Raw genomic sequence first — 16,483 nt, 5'->3', positions numbered from 1 at the left:
GAGAAAGAGGAAACCATGAGCAAATCGTCACCCAGTTTGGTTTTTCTCCTCTATGATGAGTGCTGTAACACAATTTAAAGCAGTTCACAAGGGACCCAATATTGACTGTAGCTGGGAAGGGACATGAGATGTTGCATTTTGCAAAGAGTCTCTTTTTTCCATGGTTCAAAGGCCTTATGCCTCAATTGTGTATCCTTGTAGGAGTCTGAGAACCGAATAAAAGTGTAAAATCAGAGAAGGTGGGAGGCAGGAGCAGACAGTGTGGCTTGGGAGAGAGGCTTGAGCACGGGGCCGGTCCTAGCCGTGGGCGGTATGGGCAGCTGCCCAGGGCCTCGTGCTCAGGGGGCCCCGCCGCGGCGCCGGACCCGCAGTTGCGGGAATGAATGGCAAAAGTGCTGCGCACAGCACTCTCGCGCTCGTGCAGGGATGCAGGCAGTAAGAGGCAGGGAAGAAGGGAACTAGTCCGTCACTGTCTGCGCACGCACCCCACCACCTAGCTTAGTGGTGGTGGTGGTGTCTTAGTGGTGGTGGCGTGCGCAGTACGCGGGCGGCAGGCGGCCGGCCTTGCTAATTCATGATGCGGGTGACAGACAGTGGGTCCCAGGGCTGTCAATCTGGTAGCGCGCGAACGCGCTACCAATGACGGCCCTGGACATGATTTTATGGCCAGCCCCCGCTCTGCCGTGTGAGTTTGACGCAGCATGCACGCCATACATGAGGAGCAGGGTGGAGTCACTACTCGGATCGGGCCGCGTGGGCAAGGCAGGAGTCGGTTCGGGCCTCCTCGTTGGGTCGTTGTGACTGAGTATGTTAAGGTAAGAGACCTGCTCCGCTCCTGCTAGTATATATTATAATAAATACATCCAATATAAAATATGTATTACATCTGTATGTGTGTGTCTGTGTGTCCTCTGGAGAGTTGAGCTGTACGTCACTCATACACCCCCTTACTTGGTTCTCCCGCAGTTTTCAAAAGTTAACAAAACTAAGGGACTGTTTGTAATTATTCATTTAGCTATCTCACTATGCAGAACCTTGGAACAGCAGACATTACACATTAGATTTAGGGCAGCGTGGTGGGCGTGTTTTAGGAGGGAGGGGACCTAATTTTGACCTGGGTCGAGTCAATAACTAGCGACGTTTGGTAAGCTCAAAAAAGAAATTGGAAAGATTGCAGCTGACTAAGGTTTATTTTAAGGCAAGGGGAGATTAAGTGATCTGCCTACAATCACAGGATGTAGAGCGGATGCTGGGACTCGAACCTGGTTCCCCAGTTTCAAAGGCGGCAGTTCAGGCCATTACACCACATATCCTCACATTCTATGAAAGAGCATTTCTGAAAACCCACAAAGATTTCTGTCAGGCCAGGTGATCTTTCGGCTCTCAGGGCATCAAGCAGCCAAAAATACCTCTCTGGATGGCGGTCTGTCAAGTTTAAAGCAGTCCAGGCCTCCACACCGGGCAAGGCTCTGAAATCAGCTAGGCTGCTAAAGCCTGGCCACTCCCTGTCCCGCCAGTCATGGTGGCTTCGGAGAAGGCTCCTGTGATGAGAGACTCTTCAATACAATGGCCTGCCTGCAGAGGCCTAGTGTCAGGAGACCCTCTGGGAGTCTGTTTCACCTCAAGTGCCCCAGCGTGGACTTGGACACCTTGAAAATCTCAGAAGATTAAGTGTCTGACCACACAAGAAAAGGGGTAAAAGAAAGGCAAAATATTCAAAATGTCCGCAATCGTTAAAAAAAAATGTGTGAGTAGGCTGAAAAAAAAAGGCAGCCAAATTACGGTCTAGACGACATTCAGAGATAAGGGATGCTGGGTCCAAATCACATGGGTTTTACACAAATATGTGGCGCTTCAGAGCGCTAAACAGGCAATACCAGTTCAAAAATCCACGTTGTGACTCAAAGAATCATCAAAAATTATTACACTTAAGATGCAGGGAATGGAAGAGGTTTCTCGACAGGTAGAAAAAATAAATAAATGCACATTACTAAATGGGCCAAGTTGTTGAAGTGTGTACATCCACTTCAGTTCTGTCACTCTTCTGTGAACAGGGAAGATTGTGTCCCTGAAAGTGTGTGATCCCAGTCATTTAGACAAATGTGAGGCCAGCCCTTGAAATGGTGATTCACTAAACAGACTAAATGAAATGAAATAATATGAAAATGAGACTTATAGAGCGTACTAATACCCTGAGGTGTCTAGGCGCTGGACTCGGAGCAAACAGGTAACCATCTAAATTGGTAAGCAGTGAAGAAAGGAAGGTACTGATTGAAAATCCAAGCGTTAAGGCTTTTCTGAATGCTAACAGATTTGTTATCCGTTCAGGTGAAAGTGGAAGGGAGTTCCAAGTCGTGATGTTCTGCCTACAAAGTTTCGTACACCACAATGAGACTTTTTAAATTCAGGGACTACCAGATTGTGTGCTGCAGCCGAGCGGAGTGATCTTGGCGGGAATTTGGGGGCATGTCCAACCAATCATTCAAGGAGCCGGCAAGTGTTACACTCATGGATATTTGCTCACCTGTTTTCCATTCCCTCTACTTTTTGTCCATGTTACTGATATCCACATTAGTTTGCTTCAGTGATGCCAAATAACTAAGCTCAAAAGTCCTGCGAAGTCACTTTCTGTGATGTCACTTCTTGCGACGCAATATGCAATTAGAGGGGCCTCACATCTTCCCTTTCGCCCGGGGCCTCAGAAGGCCTAGGACAGGCTATGCTGAGCAATTCATTTTACTTTTCCGAGCCCCTCAGAAGACAGCATTTCCAGTATCCTTTAAACTGATATTTACAATGGGCCCATATTATATGGTAAGTAATACAAACATTATGGATAACTAAAGCTTGTTATTGACAGTGTGATTTGTTACTGCACATTTACCGCTTTCCTGCTGCAGGGCATTGGCAGCTTTCTACTAGTTGCCCTACAGTCATTATGAACAATCAATTTAAGATTATAATTTAAGGGTTGGTAATCAACTACTGTTAATGCCTGCATCAGCTGACAAGAGTAGAGGGATTTTTCCAAAGGCACTTTATTCTAGTAGAGGTTTGCATGCCAGAGTGACTCATTGGAATCTGCTGCTTTTTAGGCATGACTGTTACTATGTTTTCATGTTCTATATTCGCAATTGTGACACTTTTTAAAATTTTCACAGTGTTCACCAATTCCTTAGATTCGTGTTTCATTGCTACACCAGGTTACCTTGGGTATTCGGATGTCGGTCACGGTTTGCCTGATGAAGGATCTCTTTGGGATGGCAGGGTGCATTCATTCTTCCCCTGGGCACTATTGACTTTGTCAAAAAGTTGCCAATAATTATAACCAAATGTGTGTTATACACGTATTGCAATGTTTAATAATACTTATTGTCACAAACTATTTTAAATAAAGCATTTGTTTTTTTAAAACAACCTTAAACACATCTGGGTCTTTTTTCACATTTGTCAGGACACTCTACTGAGCCTTAGTACCAAACACAAGGGGTTTATGCACTCCAGCTGAAGAGCATACTGCTGAACCTCAAAGTTCTGGTAAGTGGTCCTGGGGTCATGAATTCAATGACCCAAGAGACTTAGGGCCCAATTATGATGAGGGTCGGAAAGCCTCCGACCGCAGTTCAGAGGCTTTCCAAGCGCCATCGTGGTTTCAATTTTCAAACGCCCCATAACAATGCAGGCGATCGAAATTGAAACCATCCAGTCATTTCGGCTGGATTCCGATGAGCTCAAGGAGCCCGTCGGCGAGTAGGAGACCGGCAACTAATCCCAATGGATGGCGTTTCCGCCGTTGGGATTACGATGTCGGTTTCCGACAGGCTTTCAAGGTCGGGCTTTCTGACAGGGAAAGCCTGTCAGAAAGCGATATTGGGGACCCCTATCAGGACCCCTTCACACTGTGGCCTCCAGCTGGGGGCAGAGGGAGAACCTATGGTGGCCCCATGTGAATCCCTGCACCGTGCGGCAGGCCTCATCAAGGTGCCTGCCACACAGTGCAGAGATTCACACAAACTCCCATTTCTCTATGGGAGCTTATGCTACGGCCAGTTTACAGCCGAAAGTCACGAGCATGCGAGCGCCGCTCGGCGCCCCCTCCCCCCTAGCGCTGCGGCGGAATTGCCGCCGCAGCGAAGGGGTTAAAGTAAGCCCATTTTAGTTCAAAAAGCAATGCAGGAATAAAACAAGCATTGGCAAATTCAACAGGACTCGCCTGCATATACGAGAGCTACTGGGTTTCGCAATGTGTTTTAGCCATGTTGTACACTAACGTGGCTGCTTTTTAGTATGGCTAAAAGTTAGGGGGGTGGGTAGGGGTGGAGTGGGTTGGGTAGGGGTGGATCAGAGTAAAGAGGGGCAGGTTGCAGTGGGTTATTTTGGGGTGTGTGGAGGGGGTAGAGTTGGGTAGATTTGGAGAAGAGTGTGGTAGATTGGGGTAGTTGGAGTGGAGTAGCAAAATGAAATTTTTGTTGTTTCCATTTAAAAATGCCAAGTTCGAAAAGAGAACCAAGTGAAGCTGTACTTATATGCTGTAGATGTAAAGGATCTCTCTATTCAGTCAGTGTAACATACTTTTTGCACTCTGATGGTTACACAGTTATAAAAAAATAAACATATTAAAGCGTGCAACTGGAATACAGGCATTTTTCTTTTGTGATTTTGTAGCGGTGTAATCGTTACTCCAACTATCTTATTTGAAGCCTGAAACAATAACGCTTATAGTCACAAAATGGACAAGCATGGGGATGAGAGGTTAAGCACCTCATCAATGGACAATGGTTTGTCAACATGTATTAGCTTCATGATCAGCATCAAACACCACTGTGCTTCCCAGCTCTGCGCCACAATCCCGTCGAGAGGTGTCGCTGTCACAAGGGTGGCGTGACAAATGAAGAAGCCTCATGGGAAGGACAGCGTTTAACCAAGGTCTGCGTGAGGCACTCCTCTTTCCTCCTCTCCATTGCTTCTGGGTTGGCCTCCTCTAACTGTTCTGAGTTGTCTGGGTTTTCATGGGTTTTTTTGCAGGGTGTTTCTCAGTGAACCCCAATATAAAATATTTTGGAAACCTCATCAGTGGTCATAGCATTCACTGGCAGTTGAGAAAATTGCTATTTGCGTCACTGGATACAGCAATCAAGTGCTGGCAGCTGTTGAAATGTTAAAGTGGTGGGTCAGAAACTATAGACGCGTGTTACCTTAATCGAGCAAATCCAGTTTTCCTAAAATGGAGAGGCCACCAAAGGGCTCGTATTCAATAAGTATGAAATGTTCGAAATACGGACTTTTGTACACATCAAACTGTTTTCCATCTGCACAATAGAAGGGAAGAGGGTAGATCTAAAAGCAGGCAATTGCTTGGAATTCCTGCAGCTGCCGATCTGCCCGATTTGTGGTTTAAACAGCACCTGTAAAAATAACTAATCAGACAATATGTACTAGAGGATGTATAAAGTAAACATTTACAGTGGCATTACAGCCCTTTGGCTCTGCCAAAATTCTGCACGCTTTACCTAGCACCGAGTCTTTTGTGTACCTACAGCAAAGTATTGAGGGCTTTGCAGCAGGCTGCACTAAAATATAGCAGAAAGCTGCATCGAAGACGCTCACATGCTTCCGTTGATGGTGCAGCTGTTTTTGGTGAGAGGCACGCGGCAGTATCATCCAGGCAGTCTTTCTTCTAACACCCACTGCACTGTGGGGGAGTACAATCTGCTGAGCAATAAAAGAACTAGTGACGTGGCACTCTATCACGCTGGGCTTCATTCAGCCAGCAAGGTCGGGTCAGGAAGGAAATCATCACCCGGGACGTGCGCACAAACACAGGATCGGCCTACCAGTGCCTGCCTGTCTGCCCCTTAATTGGACTTTAAAGCAGGCAGCCAGGGACTGATGCATTGACCAAGACTCTTTGAAATACTGGAGAAAAGTATTAGATGGCTGCAGATCCCAGGAGCCGTGCCCAAAGGCACCAGCCATCACTGCAATCAAGCCATTTAGCCACGTATGTTAGAAAAGAGGGTATAGGTTGCTATATCTTCCTTACCAACGCACACAAGACTTTCTCCCGTTTCGATTATTTCTTACTAGTTCTTAAAAATGAGAGTCAAAGGGTACTCAATGCATGAATCTATGGACGAGGCCTATCAGGTCTCTTGCACATACAGATAGACCTCGCTGTGGGTCCTCCGCAGCCCACAGCAGGATGGCGCCCAAGTCACTGGTGCCTGCAAGATGGGGACTTTTGTAAGGCCTACTAACAAATGGTGGAAAGAAACTTAAAAGAAAACTGTGGTTCGGTGGACTCCTTGTGCATCCTTACCTGAGTTCCTGTGATTAGAGAGATGCTCCCGCTGTGCCCTCGCAAAATGCTGTAGGCCCACCTTTAAAAGGTGCATCACCAATCCGGATCTGCTGAAATACTACAGAGGAGCACACCTACTGATACTTATTGACCGGTGGTTCGAGGCGACGGATGATCCGGCATAAGCAGCGGTGATCTGGGTCCTGGGTTGCAACAACTCGGACACTTGCTATATGGTGGTGCTTTGCCACACACTACACTCCCCTCCACGAGGGTGGTACTGACTATATGAAAAGAGGCCACGAAAGCCACAGGATGGGCTGACATTGAATACCCCATTATGGAGGAGGACTAGTCTTCTCCAGGTGTCAGTACTTTACGGTGTTGCCAGGCGGGATGCCCTTGGCATTAAGAAGTTGGGAAACATTCTCACAAATGGCTCCCCAAAGGCTTTCTCAGAGCTGCAGGTGGAATACCAAATGCACCGCTCCCAGTTTTTTCACTATCTCCATCTTCAACACGCCCTCAACCCCTATTTGTCCGAAGACGCTGAAATCCCAACTTATTCACTCCTGGAGGCAAACATTCTTCTCACTGACACTAAACACACAAGCTGTTGGTACCATATCAAACACTTATGCCAACAACCAGATCCTATGGCGACAGTGAGGGAGGCATGGTCCAGGGACCTGTGCCAACTTAAAGATGATGATTGGCGGGAAGCAGGGTCAGCCTAGAGATATGCAGTGGTGGCCATTCACTTCCATCTTATTGAACCCAAAACACTGCACCACATGTATCGTACAAGGACATGGCAACTCATAATTGGGCTGGTAGGCTCGGGGAGTTGTCAGCGCTGCTAATGTGGACTTACTACACTCTTCCAGGAGCTATCCTCCCATCACATTTCTGGGAAGGAGAGCTGGGGACTCTGAGGATGGTGCTGGGCTGGAGGGTGCCCAGGGAGTCAAAACTGGTCCTACTACATATTGCAGATGAGGTGGAGTCCAACAGATATCAGAGGGTACTGCTTTAGTTGGGACAGCTAGTGGTCCAGCAAGACATTGCTAAGGATTGGAAGAATATAGGGGCCACGTCCTGCGAGGGGTGGAGCAAAGGGCATGGATTTCTGTATGGGCCTAGAGCGTCCGGTATATCAGGCTAAGTGGTGCCCCTGCAAGTATTTCAAAATTTGGAAGGACTGGAAAGACCATTGAACCATGCCCATCTAGGCCTTCAGCTAAAGACAATGAGTCATACTTGTTCGAGGCAATACCACACTGAGACCTAAAGGGGGGATTCTACTGGCCCCATGCCCCCTTGGCTTTTACTGTAATATGGTTAACGGGATATGGCTCTCTGATGTACAATGTTCAGAATGGAATCGTACAGTGATGACGACGACTGGTGTATGTTTTGTACCAGACCTGGCTTTTGTTTTGGCTAAAATGCTAATAAAAAGTTTTACAAATAATAATAATAATAATAATAATAATAATAATAATAAAGGACCACCGGCAGAGCCAGGCATCTGGCCTGAGCTTTCACTGAGTCGGTCACCTCTACGTATGGTTGGAGCCATGTCCTGTCAGTAGTGCTTCTAAAAGCTCTTTCTCTCTTGATCACAAAAGGTCTTGCTACAGCGGTACTCCCAGGATAGACTTAAATAGGCTTGTCTTTGGAGACTGGAAGGGGCAGCAGTGAACCAAAACCGCAAATCTCATTTTCCAATTCCTAATATAAGGCTCTTAAACACAAAATAACGCAAAGGGGTTCAGAAAAAAGGATTTTTTTTAAGTGAAAACTTCATTTGTTTTCAGAAGTGGGACAGTTATAATGTAAACAACAGATCAGTACTTGCTTTTGAGAGAAACCCATTATAAGAATGAGGCTGGCCCAGTTTTATTCCATCTGCATTCTGGTGATGACCCTAGAGAGCCATCCAGCACCCATGACCTAGGGATGCACCACTGAAGACATAAATAAAGGGAGTGTGGTTGCTTGGGGTCACTCCCACAAAGCAACTAATAAACGTGGAGTACTGTTTGAGGCGTCATAACCTGGTCCCCTCCTTGAGACTTTACAATGATGACGATGATGGTGATGATCCTTGCAGTCTTTTAAATTAGATATGACCCTGCAGCCACGAACAATGCCCAAAGTCAGCTAGACCACCAGCCAAATTGACATTGCAAGTGTCTGCATGCTCACTTCACTGGTGCAACCCATCACTTCCGAAGACATGGCCTGTCTCACCTTAAACCAGAGTGCATTGCATTACCGCCAATCTCCGCTTTGTTAGAGCGAAGAACTCTGGCAACAGCAGAAGCTGTGTGGACCAGTGCCATCAAGTGTCGATGAGCTGGTGCACTCCTGTAGTGTTACCAGAGGTCATGACCACAAGAAAGGAAAAAAAAAACATTCGACAAGCAGTGGACAGCAGAAATCACACTATGTGCACCACATTAAAGCACAGGAGAAGGACGGAACTGAGGGAATAGAAACACGAGCATTCACCCAAACGAGATGAGTGGAATTCAAGAAGATAGACAAAATAAAAGAAACAAAAAAAGAGATATTAACTAAGAGGAAGGGAAAGCAGGATAATAATTGCAACAACTTACCTAGACTATGAGAGAATGCAGAAATAGTCAATAATGTTCTTGTATATTAAAGCAATTGAGAAGATAGTAACAGGATTAACAGGTACGTCTAATAATTCACAGTGCCGCTACATGAAGTGGAGTCATTTTTGTACTATATTATTTAGTGACTCCGCGTATTTCTTTTATAGCATTGTGTGGCACCTTGTTAAGAACGATACGTGCTCTGCACTCACACTCTATTGACAAGGCATAGCTCTAATTTTTTCCCCGAAGGCAACTAACTTCATACCTGCCATGTAATTTCTTAAGCCCTAGGTAAGAACTACACAACTCACAACACATTTCTGTCTTAGATATCCTTTCTCACGTCTGTCCTTGGTTCTTTCTTTCAAATGTTATTACTTTTCCAAGACACACGGTCCTATCTGACATAAACAACAACCATTTATCATTGATTTTCACAACTTCACACTGAGCTAGGGGAAAGAGCGTTTGTCTGTTCCTTTGAGCAAATCCCTCTTAAAACTGTTATATGGCTATTCTGCCTCCCCTAATAGAGCGATCCTTTCTCTATATAAGTCAAGGCCGCATGTACCTTTTGCTATGTGTGCCTGTCTAAGCCGCACATTACAGATGCCTTCTGCATTATCTCTAGGTCGTTCTGGGCTTTCCACTTGTGGAATTTCACGACCACCTCATCACAAGTATTCTCCAAGTAATAGAGTTATTTGATTTTGATCACCTGTGCTCAAACCTCACTGAGCATGTTTTACCTTCACCCGCCCGGCACAGAATTGCAGTGCCCACTTGGAAACATTGGATAAACGTGTACCCATATTAGAGTCTGTTTTTAATGCTGCTGTGAAAGATGGTTGTCCGCAATCATGGGGTGTCTCCACAATTGTCCCGGTTTTCAAGAAGGGGGACAAAGGTAGCCCACATTGTTACAGACCCATTTCATTAATAGACTCTATGGTTAAAATTGTAGGAAGAATGGTACTGCAGAGACTATCTGAATGGGCAGAGGAAAAAAACATTATGTCCATTTCCCAGTATGTATTCTGTAGTGGTCGCTCTACAATAACTCAGTGCCTGAATCTCTTTTTAATATTAAGCAAGTACACTGTAGTGCAAAGGGGCACCATCCATCTCGCCTTCATGGATTTGTCCTCAGCTTTCGACTGTGTTAACAGGGGAAAGCTGTAGCAGTCCATGAGGGTGAAGGGGGTAGATAGTGGTTTGGTTGTTTTTTTGGCTGATCTGCATAACAAAACCAGAGATAACGTGAGATACTCCCAAGATCTGAGTGTAACGAATAATTTTAACATTAGAAAGGGTGTTCGCCAAGGATGTATCTTGGCCCCCTTCCTTTTTAATTTTTATATTAATGAGTTAGATAACGTGCTTCAGAATGTCCCGGCAGACTGCCCGAGAGTCGGTAGGCGGGGAATTCCTATACTCCTGTACGCAGATGATGCGGTTTTAATTTCGAGAACTGAGAAGGGACTCCAATCTCTCCTAAATGCTTTTAAATTGTTCATGACAGATAGAGATCTTTTGGTTAACAATTCAAAATCATTTGTCATGCAAGTAGGCCAGCAACCAAGAAGGACTTTCACCTTTAAAATTGATGAAACTGTAATCCCTTTAACAAAAACGTTCTCTTACCTTGGGGTTCTTTTTGATACCAAACTTAACTGGGCCCCTCACCTTGCAAAAAAGAAAGGAGAACTTGTGAGGGTTAATGCTTTCATCTTTAATTTTGCTGCCAAATTGGGGAAAAACCTATTTGTGCAATGCTGAAATTGTATAATACAAAGTCAGTGGCAACTGCCATTTATGGGAGTGAAATGTTGGGGTATGTTGGTGGTGAGCACTTGCAGATTGCTGAAAACTCCTTTCTGAAGCGTCTCCTGTGTGTCCCAGTAGGCAGTGGCACCCCCAATCTTGCTGTACATGAAGAGTTAGGGATGCAATATCTAAGTGACTTGTTTTCTCTATGTCCCTTGACTTGTTGGCTAAAACTGTGGTTGAACCAGGATATACCACTAACCCATTTGATTGTGAGGGACTTTTTGAGTCAGGATAAGGCTATGTGTACCCCTTGGTTAAAATATCTGAAATCCAACTTTGCTAGGTTTGGTCGTCTAGAACTGTTTGAATACCCAAGCCAAATTGTAAAAGGGGATCAGGAGCTCATTAAACGGGCCTTCCTTCTGGATAGGAGGATCCAGAGGGAGGATGTGGAGCTTCAGAAACAAAGCGTGAGGAAATTTGCCATGCTGAAAACCTGTGAAACCATAGAACCGTACCTGGCTGGCTCATTGACCTCCCATGAAAAATTTCTCCTAACGAGGTTCAGGTTAAACCTCTTCCATCATCTGCTGATCAGACCAAAAACAGACATTTTTAATAAATTGGCAGCACCCTGCGGCTGCGACTAAAAGTCTCCGCAGGATATGCTGCATTTTATATTTTTATGTAAGTTTTATGAATTCCCACGCAAGCGCTACCTGGTAACACTTTTTAAAAAAACTTAATTTTACACAAATCAGACCGGTACAAATGTATTTACAACTTTTGCATAGTGACAGTATCCTCCAAATCAAGGAATTTTTCAAACTAACTGTTAAACTGAGAAATTGTCTGGACCAGTAATGACTCACTGTGAATTTTGTATTATTTATATTTTCATTCTCTGCTTTGACCTTAATCTGTGGAAGAAAGCATATTTTTTCACTTTTGGCACCTTACACGATATGTGTTTACATCTTTTTGTGTGATAAGAATTTTATATTGTATATGTACTTTTATGGTTTGCAAAATAACCGAAATAAAGTTTTTATTGAATGAATTGGATAAACGTGTATATGACGAATAGGTAATGGCGATTTTTTTTTTCTCCCCTCTTTTTTTATATTTCTCACTCTCCGTTACCCACTTGTATCCAATATTATGTATTTGGAATTATTGTACAACCCCGAAGAAGCTCCAGGACTCCAAGCCAAACAGGTGGGGAGAGGGGGAGGGGGGTATGGACGTGTTGGCTGTTACTTTGAACTTTTTCTTCAAAATACTGAACCAATTAAAAGGTTGGAAAAATTATTTTTCTTTGAAAAAAAAGAATTGTAATTTTCGTACTTTCTAATGATTGTTATTATGTTACTGCCTTCACAATTGCTCCAATACATAAGACAATTGTTGACTATTTCTGCCTTCTCTTAATCTACTTTTGATTTGGTGGGCTCAGGGAAGGCACCAACAAATGGGGAATAGTCAAACACCTATTGATTGTAAACCCAATCCCAGAGGCACAGTTCTTGGAGTCGGGAAGGGCTCTGTATTCATACTGGGCAAAACAAACCTATAAATGGAGTTTGCAACACATGCTAAGAAGGAAACCAAGTGACAGGAAAACGCGGCTCCATGACTCCAATGGGTATTGCTATTTCAGCAGGTACGAACAAACAGATAAGGATAACTCAACAGACCCAATCACAATGCTCAGGACCGTCAAGCATGGCCTAAGACACATAATGACCAAATAACAGAAATCTTCCCAGATGGCCCAAAAGCAGAGGGTGACCACACATGCGCCCATGAGTACACTGCTACTCTTTATGGAGTAAGTTGATCCGGCAACTGTTGCCATCACTGGAAAACATGGGCTGGCGGACTGAGCAATTATTTGCAAGCCACTAGAGAGATGGTTGGCATAGTGAAGATCTCTCTGCTACTGCTCTTCACTGGAGAATAGGTATACAAACTACTGGAAAGCTCCCTGCGACAGGAGCTGACCAAGACTATGATGCTGCAACAGCCGCGTTGAATGCCGACTTCGACCTAGAGCTTAATCCATACTGGGAGACTTAACAGAAGGAAGATAATATGATTCAATGGTTCTATGCTAGTGTTGACCAATCAAAAGAGATGAAAGCACATATCAAGTCGTGGTACAGTGGTTTAGTCCTGAGACACTTTATAATGCATCAACCAGGAACATGACTAGAGGATATGCTAATACTGGCAAGATCTCATGAACTGCTGAACAGCAGAGCCTAAGAAATTGCGTCAACTTAGTACGGGGAACCACAGACCCAAGTAAAACTACAGAGGTAAGTTTAAAAAATAGAATCAGTCAATGCTATACAAGCCCTAGTACATCAGATGGCTAGAATGCAAAACAATACAATGACCTGATGCTGGAACAGCAGGCTGGATGTCCACGCTCTCGATAAATTCCCTGACCAAGGCAAAGCATGCTTGAAGTGTTGCAAGGCTAATCACCTCACCTGAATACAGCAAGAAGGACAAAAGGAGCAGAAACTCCCAGCGTGTCAAGGCATCACCCCAGCTCTATGACGAAGGAATCGGGATGAAGAGCCCACAATGCCTGACAGACTGCACACATTGGAGGAAGACGAGGAGGAAATCTTTCTAATAGCTTGCACTAAGCAGGAGGCAACGTCAATCTGTGCGATAGCCATCGCAGACATGCAGTAACCAGCATTAATCAACACTGGTGTATCAATCAGTGTTATGAACAATGAACAGTACCAAGCCCTTCAACCGAAGCCCAAGTTAACCGCAACAGCACGAGGATCTATAAGCTTGTGGCAGGAGCCTTTACCACTGCCGTAGGCATTGATGTAGCCATTCAATATGGGGATGTTGAAACTCAAGCCTGCTTCCAAGTCACCACAGAAGAAGAAGGTGGTATGCACCTAGGATTCTATATGATCAAGGACCTGGGCTTAGTGTTCTTCACCTAGAGACTGGAATAGTGCCAAGTGGACAACATCCTCAAGGACTTTCCGCAATTATTCCAAGAGCTTGGGTGTTGAAAAACGCCCACCTATCATGCTTCACCTTGACAAAGAAATCAGACTAAGGCTAAGAAGGGGGCCTTTTCTACTATGCCAGCTGGGAAAGAAACAACTACCGGAACTCGAAAAAATAGATATGATTGAATAGGTGTCAGGGCCTACCCCATGGGTGTCAGGGCCTACCCCATGGGTGTCTCCTCAGGTCACCACCACCAAGCTAAAACAGCTGCAGGCCATCCAACTGTGTATCTGTATGAGGCTGACTAACAAGGCCATACAAAGTGAAAGACATTTTATGCCCACCAAGGACAACAACATGTGGACCTCAATAGGGTGCAATGGTTCTCCAAGTAGGACTTGAATGCAGGATACCACCAGCCAATGCATGACCCTGCCAGCAAGTACATTACAACTTTTTCCATCCACTTACGTCTGAGAAGGTGTAAACGCCTCAACTTTGGAATACTGGAGGCAGCCAAAGTGTTCCAGAATACAATACAGAAGACACTTTAAGGACTGAAGGGTGTGTTGAACATTAGCAAAGACCTTCTGATATATTCAATCATAATAGATGGACCAGCTTAAGCAAAAAGGGATCAGCACCAGAAGGCAAGCGGTGCTCGCCTGCCTGAATCCTCAAAACACCAAATTGAACTGCAGATACGTCAAATTCCTCGCGATGGTCAAGCAAAGAATTCCAAAACCACCAAAACCGGGGACCATCAATGCAGGGACAGGTTACCAAGTAGACGGTCAGAAGGAAGTAAAGGAACCCACTGTCCAATCTTTGTAAAAAAGCGCATCAACACCCACACTGCTCTTTTAGTTAATTATATGTTTAGTTTTCTCTTAACGGTTTTAAATCGTGATATTTTATGATCTTTTTGTAACATGTTTGCACTGGTTTTAATTAACTATGCATAATACATTTTACCTTACAAAACAATCATAATAGATGATCAACACCAAGACCTGTGGGGAAGATTAAAAGGACAAACAGAACAAGGACCTACCCTATAGAAGGACAAGTGATCATTCTTTGAAAATTCTATTGACTTTTTTGGGTAAGCCATAAGGAACATGCTCCCCACCCCCAGAAAGCAAAAGAAGTTAGGATCTTCCTAGGCATGGCTACATAATGTGGCTACTTTGTGCCTAACTTGGCCACCATCTCTGAACCCTTGAGAGCGTTGACCAAAGCAAATGCTCAGCTGCCACAGCTTAAGTGACAAGTGGGCACAAAAATGAAAGGGAATATCCGAGGGTGCCAGTGGACAAAAGAAGCTTTGGAGAGAGAGAGAGAGATCCAAGTACAATTCTAAATTAGAGATACAACATTATGCCACACCCAGCCCCTAGTCCAGCACTAAAGAACTATTTCTGCATTCTCCAATGGGAGGCGCACGAATAAAACCAGGGGCACACCTAAAGTTGAGAGATATGTAGGGAGCTACTCTGCACCTATGGCTATGAGGCATACACAGCAGGCATCCTGGCATAGAGGAGTGCGCTGTTCTGGGTCACTGGGCCGTAACCTGGGGCCTTCTCGGCTACTTTAAAGTGACGTAATGTAAACCTCCAAATATAATGTGAGATGAGATCTAAAACTATACGAACCAAAATGCACAGAGAAAACACAGGACTGAGCAGGCTGCTGACAACTGCTCTAGGACAACCTGTCATTGCCAAATGTACACAATAAAAACAATTTCATTTGACCAAGTCGTTTGTGAATGCACATTCCTACAGACATGACACGTGCTCAGAGTTACTGCTGCGTCAGTAAGGCGCAATGCTGCGAAGGCAGTATCAATGCATGACAAAAGGTCCCAGTATACCACAAACGGACCAATGGAGGAATGCTGTCTGTCTCCCATGCCCAGGCAGCCCATGCAATAAAGCAACAACGCACAATGTGCTTTGCCAAAGGCTGGCAGGCGTCCAAGGACTCGTAAGTGGGATAGATCCAGCCAAGAGTGCAAGAACTTCGCACTTTAGAGAAGACACACCTTAACTACGCGGTAATTTTACCCTCTCTCCTCCCTCCGATTACAGACTACAGCAACATGCAATGGTTGTCCCCCGTGCACATGAATTATTAGGCAGTAAAACCCAGGAAGACGGGGGCGCTGGCACCAAGCAGCCAGTCCGCAGTGGTGTAGGAAGGAATAGAGAAGCTTTATAGCACCCTGGGCACAGCGTGCCCTCCAGCTAATGCATACCATGCCCAGCTGTCCCAGGGGTGGGTTGTGGCCAGGGAGGAGTGTGGGGGTGGCACCGGCAGACATACCTGTACAGCTCCCCGGCGCCCCGCTCCTGGGCTCCCCTCAATGATGGAGGCCGCCCTGGGCCCGCAGGCGCCGCAGTGAGAGGTCTGCCGCAGCCTCCCCGCCCGGGCACCGCACGGCTCAGGAACGGGCGCTGCTTGTAAACAGAGTCACCGGCGGCGGCGGCCCCAGCCTGCGAGAAGGAGGCGGCGCCAAAGAGTGATGCTGTAAGAGGGCCGGGCAGCCGCTAAAGGTGCTCTGGGAAAACAGCGCGCTGCTGGCTGGGCTTCACCTCTGCGCGCGCGGGGGCTCGCTGCACCTGACCTGTGCGTCGAGCAGATGTGCACCGCTCCCCGCAATCCGGCCGCGTAACCAATGGCACATTGTATCCACGCCCACTCGTTTTTCGCTCTCTGCATTTCATCCGTGCACCGTGCCCTACACACCTGCATTCCCCGCTCTTTACTACCTCACTCCCTGCGC

General features: G+C 45.6%; 1 protein-coding gene across 3 annotated transcripts in view; it reads right to left on the bottom strand.

Annotated features, from left to right (window-relative positions):
* The window catches only part of LRRC8D (leucine rich repeat containing 8 VRAC subunit D), a 300,848-nt gene extending 284,624 nt beyond the window's left edge, over positions 1–16,224 (bottom strand). The window contains exon 1 of one of the 3 annotated variants that reach the window (XM_078646109.1): positions 16,024–16,224. The gene's annotated coding sequence lies outside the window, so the exon portion shown is untranslated. The remainder of the gene's footprint in view (positions 1–16,023) is intronic. The other 2 variants (XM_078646094.1, XM_078646100.1) reach the window with 2 other exon arrangements.
* Positions 16,225–16,483: the final 259 nt, after the last annotated feature.

The sequence above is a fragment of the Lissotriton helveticus genome, chromosome 1_1 (genome assembly GCF_964261635.1).
Source record: "Lissotriton helveticus chromosome 1_1, aLisHel1.1, whole genome shotgun sequence".
Classification (NCBI taxonomy): Eukaryota; Metazoa; Chordata; class Amphibia; order Caudata; family Salamandridae; genus Lissotriton; species Lissotriton helveticus.
This window is presented reverse-complemented; position numbering and strand designations above follow the sequence as displayed.